Source organism: Leucopleurus acutus (genome assembly GCF_964270905.1).
Source record: "Leucopleurus acutus genome assembly, chromosome: 8".
In the NCBI taxonomy this organism is placed as follows: Eukaryota; Metazoa; Chordata; class Mammalia; order Artiodactyla; family Delphinidae; genus Leucopleurus; species Leucopleurus acutus.
Window position 1 is genome coordinate 16,287,863 of NC_139151.1, and position 14,246 is coordinate 16,302,108.

Sequence of the window (14,246 nt, forward strand, 5' to 3'; positions counted from 1 at the left end):
TCCGCCTGCCGATGCAGGGGACACAGGTTTGTGCCCTGGTCTGGGAAGATCCCACATGCCGCGGAGCAGCTGGGCCCGTGAACCATGGCCGCTGAGCCTGCACGTCCGGAGCCTGTGCTCTGCAACGAAAAAAAAAAGGAATTCACATTCTTAGTCAACAGTGGCACTGTGTGCTCTTTTGGGTCCCAGTCTTCCCTAACCACCCTGGTTGGATGAGATCTGTTACTCCTTCAAATTCATAGCATTCTGTCTGTTTTCTTTATGTTGTACATTTGTCCGATTCTGGAAAAATGTTAAAGATCTTAATGTTCTCATTTTAGTAAATAAACCTCTTACTTTTTCTTTATCTTGTCTTTCTAATCTCATTTTCTCTCCTTTTTTCCCTTCATCATTTTATATTTTATCCAGTGTGACTTTTTATAAGCTATCTTAAACATTTTCTGAATCAAAGTGAAATATAAATAAATGACATATTTGCCTTTTTGGTAGTATATGTCATATGCCTTTTATTAAAAATGTGAGTCATGGGCTTCCCTGGTGGCGCGGTGGTTAAGAATCCGCCTGCCAATGCAGGGTACGTGGGTTCAAACCCTGGGCCGGGAAGATTCCACATGCCGCGGAGCAACTAAGCCTGTGCGCCACAACTACTGAGCCTGTGCTCTAGAGCCCACGAGCCACAACTACTGAAGCCTGGATGCCTAGAGCCCGTGCTCCGCAATAAGAGAAGCCAGCGCAATGAGAAGCCTGCGCTTCGCAACCAAGAGTAGCCCCTGCTCACCACAGCCAGAGAAAGCCCATGCACATCAATGAAGACCCAATGCAGCCAAAAGTAAATAAAATAAATAAATTTATTAAAAATAAATAAACAAACATGAGCCAGTATAGAATGAGTCAGTGATTTAAGTACTCTTAACCCCACAATACTGAGCAAAGTGCCTTGCATATAGTATATAGTACATAGAAGTAGATATGCACTTAGTGCCTTGCGTGTTTGTTGAATGAATGATTGATGTACGTATGAGAAAGTCTGCTGTTTCGGGTCTCCTCAGCCCACATCTGGTTTGCCTATCTATCAGACTGCCTGCCCTGTTTGATCCAGATGAACTGGCTGAGTATATAACCAGTGTTTTGCTCAGCACACCTCCTTGTGTGTATGTATTTAAGCCTACTTCCAGACTAGATGCCAGGGAGTCAAGTGCATGGCAAAATGAAGACTGGCACTGAGGAAATTTCAAGAGAGGTAATCCAGTAATAATGGCCAGTGGTTCCTCTGAATCTTGTTCCCTCAAGTTGTTGAACTTCAGAGAGATGTAAAATTGCTTGCATTAGGGTAGATCTGTGATTTTGTTCTGATAATGGATTAAAGTGAAAAGGTCATCCATGATATTGCTGTGGATGAATGTGATACTGATCAGGGAACATGCCGATTTTTTTAAGCCTGCATGCTTTCATTAGCAACTTAAGAATAGTGAAACGCTGCCGCTTATTCTTTTTACATCAAAAATAGAGAAGTACCGGGACTTCCCTGGTGGTCCAGTGGTTAAGACTCCACGCTCCCAAAGCAGGGGGCCCAGCTTTGATCTCTGGGCAGGGAACTAGATCCCACATACTGCAACTAAGAGCTGGCGCAGCCAAATAAATAAATAAATACTAAAAAAAAAATAAAGAGAGACAAATACCATATTTTCATCCTGTTGAATCTGCCTCTTTCTCATGCCACTGGGTTTGGGCAAGTTTATATGTAACTGATATTTTTCTGGTCGTAAAATTACAGCTATATTTATGAGAATATTTTCTAATTTCTTAGAGTTAAGCTATAATATGGATTTAGGAGGCTTACTGTTTATTGTGTTTATTGAATAAAATTTTTTCCCTTGTTTTCAACTGTGAAAACAAGTGAGTGAAAAGCCTTATTATCAAGGTGCATAGCTTTGCTGGACCTCTGGATGATGTTTAAGGGAAAATATAGTCCCTGCCCTCAAGGAGATTGTTGTCTTGTATACTTAGAATGAACCAGGTACAAGTAGAGAACAGTCACAGTTTATCCTCAGGAGCTAGGTTGTTGAGAGGATTAGGAATGATCACTAGGAGATCAAAGTACTGGAGTCTTCTCAAAGAACCTGAACTGTGTCCTGGAAGGGTAGTTAATATTTGCTCAGGTAGAAAGTAGGGGTAAGAGGTGCCTGGCAAGTGGACCTTTTAAGAAGACTGTAGTTGCTGCAAAGGCAGAAATGAAAAAGTATGTTTTGTGTGAAGTTGAGTGAAGAGTAGTAGGACGAAAACTGATTGTTTGGGGGCAGTAACTGGAGAGATTGTGTGGGGACAGGTTTCAGAGGATATTGAAAGCCAGACCCATAGTTTTGAGTTTGTGAGTAAACATGGCTCCTCATGCACTGTGAAAGGATGATTTTAGGAACTTTAGTCTGACAGTGATACTATAGGGGATAGTTTGCAGTATATATAACCATGGTCAAGATGAGAAAATTAATTAGATAATCTCAAAGGGATTTTGTGATCATTTATTGAATCCTTACCGAGCACTGTTTGCCCTAAGTGCTTTAATCATTATTTCATTTAAACCTGACAGCTACCCTGTGAGTTAGATATTATTACTCTCTTTACCTTAACCAGTGAAGAAACTGAAGCACAGCAAGGGCAAGAAACTTTCTTAAGATCCCAAAACTAATAAGGGGTAGGGCTTCAGAAACCATGGTCTTAACCACCATGCTCTAAAATATTATGTTTTCCAGAGAAAATAAAATTAACATTCTTTTCTTCTGTGTAATTTTTTCCCCTTATTAATTCCCTATCTCCTTAACTACAAAACGATTTAGTGGCCTTAGAACAAAGGTTTGCCTTGGGGATTTCAAGTAGGTTCGCTCATTTCAAACTTTTCAAAACCAGTAATTACTGGCTGCTTATAAATAATACTTCGTAATTTCACTTTTTTCTTTCTAAACTGTGGTAAATCAAAACAACTTTGGACTTTAAGGAAGAAGGGAGGCTAGCAAATTTCACAAGTGTTTCTGGCTCGCTGAGTTTCTTTACCTGGGTCAGCTTATATAAACAGTAATAGTTTTTGTATTTATGTCTGTTTAAATATACCATTATACTTATTTAAATGTAAGCTGACAGAAGCTCTTTTTAAAAAAATAACACAGACACACACAAAGTTTGGGTTTCTGCAGTCAGAAGATTCATCATGGATTCCGAATTCATTTGCGGTCGTTCTAATTGATGGACATGTACTGTGTAATTTAGAAGAGGGCGTTGCTTGGCAGTTGGTGTTCTTGCTCCAGGTCCCCTTTGTCATTCGTGACAGTTGGTCTCTTTGCAGCACATCTTTTTAGGACAAGGGATTGAGCTCCTGTAAAAGCATTCAGAGGTTTTCCAACTAACGATTTTTTTCCTCTTATTCTTTACTGTTTGGTTTCTTTGGCAACCTGGCCTCCCCTATCACCCTGCTGACATCTTACAGCCCCTGTTCCTCTCCCCATTCCCTTCCATTACTTGAGGTTTTTTTTCCCTTGTTGCTTTAGGTCTGCACTGGAAGAATATGAATGTTTTCTTAAATTTCCATTCCTGTATGTTTCTCAGAATATATTAGAAGGATAGAGGGAGAAAAGAAATCACTTACAGAAGCTAAGTAACCTTGTCTTTTTGGGTGTCTTTTTATGTCTGCCATAAAAGGTTACGTTTATTCTGTTGCCTATAGTGTCTTTTTGTTGTTGTTAAACAGTAATAAAAAAAATGTTTTCCAGTTAATCCAGACATTTTATAATTAAAATATGTTAATAATGCAAGGTATTATAGAGGGCAAAATAATCTGGAAATAGTGTGGTTACTATAGGGTTACTCTAATTTTTTTTTTTTTAATTGTGTCTATGAAAAAGCATTTCTATTACTGTGGGGAGGGGAAAGGAAGTAAAGATCTAAAAATCTGTTGTTCGTATTTGGTCCTTTAGTGATAACGTTTTGAATCCCAACTCCTCATGCTGTTACCTCCCTATCCTGGACAGTGGTGGCCATTTCTGCTACCTAAAGCACAGTGAAAAGCCCTACTTCTTTAAATACAAACAAAACAATTTGTACAGTTAATATATATTAGGTGCTACATGTTTGATCCTGACCGTAGTGCTAGTTGCCATGTCATTTACTTTTACCTTTGGAAATATTTTCCTTTGGCCTCAATGTAATTTAAAAATATGCTGGAGAGCATATGGAGTGTATGTAGGTAAGAAGTAGATAAGAAAGGAAGAGATAGGAACAGAAATAGTAAGAATTACTACACAAGTGCCTTTCCTTATAGGTGCAAAATATATGAGGTTTCTGTATGTGTGTCTAAATATATGAAAAGATAAGATGACTCCCTTTCTCGGTGTGTGTAATAACTTGATGATATATGTGTATGAATGTATATGTATATGTACATAGATGTGTGTGGTATAAGTTAAGAATGAAAAACCTGGGGACTTCCCTGGTGGCGCAGTGGTTAAGAATCTGCCTGCCACTGCAGGGGACACGGGTTCAATCCCTGGTCCGGAAGATCCCACATGCTGCAGAACAACTAAGCCCGTGCGCCACAGCTACTGAACCTGCGCTCTAGAGCCCACAAGCCACAACTGCTGAACCTGCATGCCACAACTACTGAAGTCTGCGCGCCCTAGAGCCCGCACACTCTAGGGCCCACGTGGCGCAACTCCTGAGCCGGCATGCTGCAACTACTGAATTCCGTGCTCCTAGAGCTCATGCTCTGCAACAAGAGAAGCCCTGCAGTGAGAAGCCCGTGCACCACAGCAAATAGTAGCCCCCGCTCGCCGCAACTAGAGAAAGCCCGTGCACAGCAATGAAGACCCAGTGCAGCCAAAAAAAAAAAATGCACACAAAACAATGTATTCAAATAAAAGCGAATCTATTAAAAAATAATAAAGCTGTGTTTTAAAAAAAAAGAATGAAAAATCTGCTGTAGAAGCAAGAAGAGGGAGGAATTAATTTTGCTTGAAGAAGTCAGGGTAGGCTACATTAAAAACATTGCCCACAGACCTGGCCTGAGGAGAGTGAATGAGAATTACTAGTTGTGTACGTTAGTTAGTGCCAAAAAGTGTGGGGAGTGGGGAAGGGGGCAGTAGCTGGAGTATTGGAAGATATAATTGAAAGGTAGGTTGGAGGCAGATTGTGAAATACAATTTGACTTCATTGCTTAAGCAATAGGCAATCACCAAAATATATTTTTGGTTCAGTCTTTTAGATCAGATTCGTGTTTTGAGAGTATCTCTAATAATATAAAATAATGTGTACTTCATGACAGAAACTGTATGATAAATGATGAATTAGTAACTTAATTATTAGGATGATCAAATTATGCCTGGTTTCCCCCTTCCTTCAATTAAAAAAAAATCTGTACTGAGGTAGTTTTATATAGTGATTGAGTTAGTATCTGATATTGAACTCCTAGTCTCCCACTTATTAGCTGTTTCTCTGACTTTGGATAAGCCTCAGTCTCGGTTTAACAAGCACAGTAATGCCTACCTCAGAGCACTGTTTTGAGGATTAGATTGAATGAGGTAATATACATAAAGCCCAGTACTTCACACAGAAAACTTATCTATGTAGCGATTATTATTTTGTGATACTGCTTTCATGATAGAAGAACATTTTTGGAATGTGAGGGATTAATGGTTTGGGGAAGTGAAGCAGGAGACCTTTGGTAAGTAGATTAATTAGGAAGTAGATTAATTATTGCTTTATCCAAACAATGCTTTTAGGTGACAAGGGAATTCAGAGTAGAAGAGAAGATTTGGCAGTGGAAGAGAAAATGTGATCAGTTTAATTATGGATGGGCTGACTTTCCAGTATAATGGAGAAGATGAGGGTGATATCCAGGGGGTGATGGTTGGAAATATGAAGCCTGGAGATACAGACATGGAAGCTATTATGGTCTGATTGGAGATATCTGAGTCTGGGAGGAGTGACTGAGTAGCAGCCTAAGCAGAGAGAGAGAGCCTTAAGGAAAACTAAGGTTTAAGAATTGAGAGCCTGTCAAAGAGGTTATTCCTGTTTAACTCTAGGGATATAGTTCACTGGTCTTTTGTCCTATATTCTTTTTTAAAATTTATTTATTTATTTATGGCTGCGTTGGGTCTTCGTTGCTGCGTGCAGGCTTTCTCTGGTTGCGGTGAGCGGGGGCTACTCTTCATTGTGGTGCACGGGCTTCTCACCACGGTGGCCTCTCCCGTTGCAGAGCACGGGCTCTAGGCACGCGGGCCTCAGCAGCCATGGCATGAGGGCTTCAGCAGTTGTGGCACGCGGGTTCTCGAGCGCAGGCTCAGCAGTTGTGGCACACGGGCCCAGTTGCTCCGCGGCATGTGGGATCCTCCTGGACCAGGGCTCGAACCCGTGTCCCCTGCATTGGCAGGCGGATTCCCAACCACTGCGCCACCAGGGAAGCCCCTGTCCTATATTCTTGAAGAAACTGGAGAAATAATGTTTTTTAAATGTACTTTTAAATATTTATTTTAATAAAATAATCCGTACTGTTATACTAAGATATTCAAATCTGTATTCTGCAGGCCCGTAAGTTTAGACTTGTTGCTTTATTCATTAATGTATACAGGATATACCCAACTTTGGTTAGCTTTCTGACTGTTGGGGCTCATTCATAACATTTTCTCCCGTTCTCTCTCAAAGGGGGAAAATGTTCATTCTTTAATCTGGGGAAGCTCTCTGATGTTGGCAGGTTTCCTCCTCCTCAAGTCTAGACACTTGGCCTCTATAGTAGCTTTGTATTCAGGAAAGTTCTCACCTCTGAATTGTAGACTTAGTGCACATTTGCTGGTACTTGGCTAGTCAAGAGCCCTACAGTGATTGGTATTAGTAAACCCCATGTTGTATTGCTTGCCAAGCAGCTCGCATAGTCGGTGTGTCTGGCCATAGACTTTACATGACTGCACCGTTAAAACACAGACTGTCTTACTGCCTTCTCACAGAATATCTACGGTTTCCAATTTATTTTTTTCTGCAGGAGAGGGGAAAAAGAATCTTTTGCCCCTGTCTCCAGACTGATATTTAAACTTTGGCAGCTTTGGATCTGGTGTAATAAAATATTAAAGAGACTCGGAAGTTATTAGAACAGAAGTTTCAATTGCTTATTTCCCAGTTTGCAGTAAGGTTTAACTTAGGCCCTATGTGTATTTTTAGTTACCTTTTTGAGTTAAACTGTCAGAAACTATCTTGCTTAGGTTAAAGATTTAGTTGTTAATTGTCCCACCTCGTTCTACTTCACGTGTCAAAATCTACACATGGGATTTTAATTTGGAAGTCCACAGTAATAGGAAGTTAATTGCACAGGGTCAGGTCTAATTTTTCATTTTAATTTACTCAATTCCTTTTATTTATTTATATTTTTGGCTGCGTTGGGTCTTCGTTGCTGCGCGTGGGCTTTTCTCTGGTTGCGGCGAGCGGGGGCGACTCTTCGTTGCTGTGCGTGGGCTTCTCATTGTGGTGGCTTCTGTTGTTGCGGAGCGTGGGCTCTAGGTGCGCAGGCTTCAGTAGTTGTGGCACGCGGGCTCAGTTGTTGTGGCTCACGGGCTCTAGAGCACAGGCTCAGTAGTTGTGGTGCACCGGCTTAGTTGCTCCACGGCATGTGGTATCTTCCCGGGCCAGGGCTCGAACCCGTGTCCCCTGCATTGGCAGGAGGATTCTTAACCACTGCGCCACCAGGGAAGCCCCCCTTCTTTATCTTAGACTACTCACTGAAAATAACTTGGGTTGCCTTTAGTTTTAATGCAGAACTTTTATTAGGATTTTATGGTGCTGTATCTTTTTGGTCCTGGAGGTGTGTGTGGCGTTGTGGGTGGGGTGGGGGGCTGACCTTGTCTTCTTGATCTGTAGGGACTTAGAAAGATAGTTTCTATTGGTGTTGTTTTCAGGAAGCACAGTGGCAGAATACTGAAGTGCAAGTTTGTACAGACTTTAAAGAAGTGTAAGGTGGGCTATGAAGTTACAATGTTAAATTAGTTTCCGGTCTGCCCACATTGTTTCCAAAGTTCACTTTACATTTTAAAAGGCTTTACTGATTTTTAATGCAAATATAGAGAATTGCATGAAAACACAGATCATCTGAGGGACATTTGAACTCGCAGAAATAATGAATGTAGAAGGAAGAGTCCTGCTGGCTAGGCGTTATAGGCTAGAAACCTGCATTTAAGGTTTAAACTGCTTGGGTAAGATGACTTATTTTCCTGGTTTATCCTTATATTTTTTACCCCTGCGTCCCTTTGCCATTATCGCCCACAACATAGAAGAATATTCTTTTGTTTATTGTAGTTTTATTTGGAAGAGAGACTAGAGTGTGACTTACATAGGGGCAAGAAGGAGAATTGAGGTCTTTTCAACGTTAGGCATTTCTGTCTATGGACACGGCATGTGTCCTCTTTTAGGTCATTTACTAACGTTTTCTAGCTTTCTCCATAAAATTCTCACACATTTTTGTAATGCTTTTTCCAAGGCTTGAGATAGTTTGTGGCTATTGTGAATGTGTTCTTTTAAAAATTATCATCATCACATCTTCTTATAAATTAATGTTGGTATATTAGAAAGTTACTGAATTTTTATATGCTGGGATCTCATAATTTATTTTGTACATAGGTTTTACTTATCCCTTCAGTGCTTCAGTTTCATCATCTATGAAACAAAGGGCTTGGGTTAGAATAAGATATTTCTAGTGTTAACATTACATGGTTCTGTGTTGAGGTAATGTCCTTTGTGTTGAGGTAATGTCCTTTACATACTTCAAGAGGTGAGTGGGAGTTGTACCACCCAACTACAGGTAAGTTCTGTGAATACAGCCAAACCTAGCTTTTGTTCATATGTGTTTGCATGTGTTTAACACACTCAGTTCTCTGTATAATGATTCTTGAGGTAAAGAGTGAATACTTAACATTTTAAAAATAACTCTCGGGCCTCCCTGGTGGCGCAGTGGTTAAGAGTCCGCCTGCCGATGCAGGGGACATGGGTTCGTGCCCCGGTCTGGGAAGATCCCACATGCCGCGGAGTGGCTGGACCCGTGAGCCATGGCCGCTGAGCCTGCGCGTCCGGAGCCTGTGCTCTGCAACGGGAGAGGCCGCAACAGTGAGAGGCCTGCGTACCACAAAAAAAAAAAAAAAAAAAAAAAAAAAAAAAACTCTCAAAAGTACAGTTTCTTATTCTGGTTGAAATGGTTTACTATTATCTTTTCACCCTGCATTTTAGTTTGTTGCTGTGTTAGATTTACTGCATATTTTCTCTCCTAAAAATAGATGGTCTTTAAGTCACAGTTTTTATAAATATTTACATCTCAAGTCAAATTTTTTCCTACGACATGGGTTTCATTTGGTGAGTTTCACTGGAGCAGGTTATGTTAAGAGAGCTTTCTACCACATGTTTATTCACTTCCATACCTCTGTCCCAAGTATCCTGTGTGCCAATGTCAGAAGATTCCACTGGGAGTGTGAGTAGTATTCTTGGAGAATTATTTTAATATTTATTTCTGCTTGGTGGAGGGAAGCAGATGCTGTACTTGTTATCTCTGAGAATTCAATCCTAACCCCCAAGTATCCCTCAACAACATGGCATCTTTTTTATCTTTTATAAAAACATAGGTTATATAAGTTATCTAGATGTTGGTCAGGAATTTGCTTGAACAAACTGAAATGGCTAAATGAACTTTCACCCTAATTTGAATAGGAGTCCAGAAAATGAATTCAGGGCAAAGGTTGGCAGAGGTCATATTGGGGTGGCCTTGAGCTAGTACCAGTATGTATGTATTTAAATTGTGGTAAAATTAACACTAACATAAAACTTGTCATTTTACCTGTTTTTCAGTATACAGTTAAGTAGTGTTAAGTACATTCACATTGTTGTGCAACCACACTCCAAAACTTTCTTCATCTTGCAAAACCGAAACTCTATGCCCATTAAAAAATACCCCATTTTCCCTTCCCCCCAGCCCCTGGCAACCACCATTCCACTTTCTGTTTCTATGAGTTTGAACCATTAGTTATTTTATGAGAACTTGACCTCCTTTGTGTCAGCTAAATGGATTTTGAGGATGAAGAAGAGAGTAATGGATTACTGTAAAACCAGTAGCCATTCTCCATAATCACATGAGTGCTGGTAGTTGCCAAGCCTGAAATTGGAGCAACAGCCAGTCTTCAGTAACGTGGAGTTTGGAAATTCCTGTTCCTTTTGTTGAGGAAGAGGAAGAGGATGATAGTTAGTGACTAACAGTTACTGGGCACTTATTACTTGCCTGAGGTTGGAGGAAAGACCTGCTTCTTCTAGAATGAAAAAGAAAAGGCAAATTTGGGTGCATGAAGATATCTAGAGACATGAAATTGAGGGAATTCTTCATGTCTGTTTTCTCTGTCAAGCACAAGAGTGGGTCATTTGTTGAAAGTTAGGGATTTGAACTTGACTAGAGGGCTTGAAGAAAGTGACAAGTTTGGAATTGCTAGGAAACAGGGTAGGGACCCATCAGGAATAATAATAATAATAATAATAATAGTGTTGGTACTAATAAGAACAGCCAATATTTATTAGTTATCTGTTCTATGCCAGCTATATCACCAGTTCTAGGTGATATATCTTTTAACCTTTATAGCAACTTTATTAAAGTAGTTGTTCTACAGATGTAAAACTAAGTGGTAGGGTTGGGATTCCAATTTCATTCTCTTGCCTCAAGCCCAGGCTCTTCTTTCTGCACCGTTAATGACATTGGGGTTCTCTACTTGATATCAAAAGCCAGAAGTTTAGAGTGTAACAAAAAATTGTTTTTCAGAAAAAGGTGGAAGAGTGGACTGAAAAAAATGTATATATCCAAAATATAATAAATATATTGATGCTTTTTCCCCCCAACCAGACTGATTGATGCCCTTGATGGGTTGCTTCACTAACTGAAGTGAGCTACCACAGCCCTGTAGAAACCCAGACCTGGTTATGTGACTTGACAGTTAGAGGTATCTGAAATTATAAACTCATTTTCTCCGTAAAGCCTGTGTGTCTAAAATACTGAATTGAGGTTAATGCTAGTAGGTCCTTCAGTTTCTGTGCAGGAGTAAATGAGGACCTTTTTATTTGTAGTTATACTATTCATTGAATAGGCATTAGTTGCACTGATTTTTTTGGGTGTGTTAAGGGACTGCATTACAAAGTATAAGTTTTTTAAACAATAATATCTTTATGCATGTACATTATTGCTCTAAATAAATGCAAAATTTATTAAAAAGATAGCCCCTTAGAATCATATGTACAAGCTTAAGTACTCGTTTTGCTTTTATTGGATGTGTATAAAGGAACTTCCAGAGATGTAGGTGAACAAATGGAGGCCAAAAAAATTCTGATGTAAAGCAAATCAGAAAAGATTAAGTTATAACAAAACCTCTGCTGACTAGCATTTTAATGTCCAGATGGACAAGCAAGCTCTTATTAATTTACCAAGGGTAAACTCATCTGGTTTGATCAGTTAATTAATTTCTAGGCTGTAATTAGTTTATATGAATACCCTTATTACTCAGATGGAAAAACTCATTGCTGTGTTATGCTTTAGATTTACATTGCCTAAAACTATAGAATGTAGCTTTGCTCCCCAAATCAGTATGTCAGATTACTTACAATTCAAACTGAGCACTTACCTTTTCCAGGTTCAACCCTTTTAAACTTGGTCATACGTCATGTGCTAAATGTATCCTGTGTACTCTCTACCTTGTTAGGATGCTAACTCTTTGATTTTAATATAAGGAAAAGAGCTATCAATAAAGTATGACATGAAATTACAGTATAGATGGATTTTATCAACTTGGTAAACACAAACTACTATACAATAGGGCTTTGTTGCTGACTCTTTTTATAAGTGGAAAACTCTTCCAAAAGACGTTTTTGAAGTTTTCTATGAAGAAAGATTGCTAGTGAATGAAAAGAACCTTTTGTAGACCTCTACTTAGGAGTCTGGTAACTGGTACTTTGGGATTCTATACACAGAGCTCCAAGGCTGGGAGAATATCTCAGAGTAAAGCTATCTAAGTTTTGCATCCAAAGCTATTAATTTCTTCAATTATGAGAAGAAACCACAGATTGTGTAATGGCCTTGGTATTTTGTTGGTACGGAGAGGATGATCTCAGAAGACTCGTAAGCCTATGTTGGGATGTGTGTGACACGTGCCTTTTCTCCAATTTTTTTTATTTCAACAGTTGCAGACACATTTTTGAAACCGTAGATATCCTAAGTTAGCAAATCTGAATCAGTGCACAAAGCGACCATTTTTGCCAGTACCAAATGCATACTTTGCTGAGTTTTCTAATCTGGGCTCCAGAGTTTATACATAGCAAATTCTAACATTTGCCAAGTTCTGTTATGACCCAGAGGGGAGTAGAGCAAAGTGGGATGAAGAATCTGGAAAAGCAAGCTGCCTATAGGGTAAATTGCATTTTGGAATTTGCTTCCATGTGGATTTTCTCCTCATGGACCACTGTGATGTTTAGCAGGCTGAGCTGGAAAGGTCATATTGTACAAGATGAAGAACAATAAATGGTCTGTTCAGTGACTTAGTCTTAAGCCTCCTGCAGTGCTGACTAATGGCTGCAATAGCCATTTTTCCTCTGGGATAGAAGAGTTTGGCTGTCATCTTTTGGGGAGTATGGTAATTTGTAGCCATTGCTTTCAGCATGGTGGGGAGATCTGACGCGCAAAGGCTTTATTCCAGTGGCTTATAGCTCTTTTTTTCATGAACTGCTGTTTCTTTAGTCTTAAGAATATGTTTCAAAAAATGCATATGAATATTAAATCCAGTTAATTCATTTTCATTTTGCCAAAGAGAACTTGAACTTACCTCTTCCTATATGACATTGACCTCATCTTTTTATTTTTTGAATTTTAACCTTAAGACATTGGCTCTAGAAATAGTTTGTTGTTTTTTCCTTTAAATCGGTACAGTTTCCTTTACCTTGGGTTGTGGTGCAGTTCTAAACCATGTTTAAAACACGTACAAGGGGGCTTCCCTGGTGGCTCAGTGGTTAAGAATCTGCCTGCCAATGCAGGGGACACGGGTTCGAGCCCTGGTCTGGGAAGATCCCACATGCCGCGGAGCAACTAAGCCCATGCGCCACAACTATTGAGCCTGTGCTCTAGAGCCCGCAAGCCACAACTACTGAGCCCAACTACCACAACTACTGAAGCCTGCGCTCGTGGAGCCTATGCTCCGCAACAAGAGAAGTCACTGCAGTGAGAAGCCCATGCGCCTCAAGGAAGAGTAGCCCCTGCTCACTGCAACTAGAGAAAGACCACGCAGCAAGGAAGACCTAACACAGCCAAAAATAAACAAATAAAATAAATAAATTAAAAAAAAATACGTACAAGGGCATAGAGCCCAATAGAGTTTAAGAGATGTGAAGAATCTGGGGCAAAAGTTACTGTTTCTAATAAGTTTAAGTTCCTTCTGATTTGCTTTGTGGGAAGTGTATTAATTAAGGACATTTTCCAAAGCATTTCCATCCAAGTAAATATGGTATTTTACATGGCTGCCTTTTAAAAACATAGATGTATTCCTGACATTATTTATCTTTTTTTAGTAAGTGAAATAGCTTAAAATGAATGGTGAGTAATTTCTTTGACAGTAATATGGTAGATTAGATGTGCAGAGAATTCCCTTCTGGTCAGAACATTTTAAAATGAAGCTGGGGAAAGGAAAAATATATGTAAAATACTGAAGCCCATGTGAGAAAAACAACTGAAGGCCTTGAAAGGACTAGAAACCATGATTCCACAATGTAGAGTAAGCACTGATGGTGATGTTTGTGCTGAGGGTTTCCTATGGCTTTAGAGCCAAAGGGAGGAGGGACAAGAGAAGAAAACAGTGTCCAAGCAGAGTGGGAGGTCATATTAGAAACTGCCCTATATAAAACTGGGATCCCAGAAAGGTGACTTCTCAATGGATGAGTAGGAGAAAAAATTCCCTGCATACAGAGACTTGCATATTAATGCCTTGGGTCTGAATGGAGAGGAGAAAAAGTCTCCCAAGAAACTGCCTAAACAGAAGCTTGCCCTCACGTGGATTTGCAGCCAGGATTTTGCACTACTTGTAAGGCCTGAAAATCTCTCAGCTGCTAACTTTGTTGTTAGTAGTCCTAGTTGGTTGTGATTCCCAGAGTCTGGGAGAATCAAATTTAAATCTCTGTGGACAGACCTCAAAAATTTTTATGGATAAAGTTGCAAG

General features: G+C 39.7%; 1 protein-coding gene across 1 annotated transcript in view; it reads left to right on the forward strand.

Annotated features, from left to right (window-relative positions):
• SIK3 (SIK family kinase 3) overlaps positions 1–14,246 on the forward strand; it is a 248,309-nt gene that overhangs the window by 107,229 nt on the left and 126,834 nt on the right. The gene's annotated exons all lie outside the window — the stretch shown is intronic.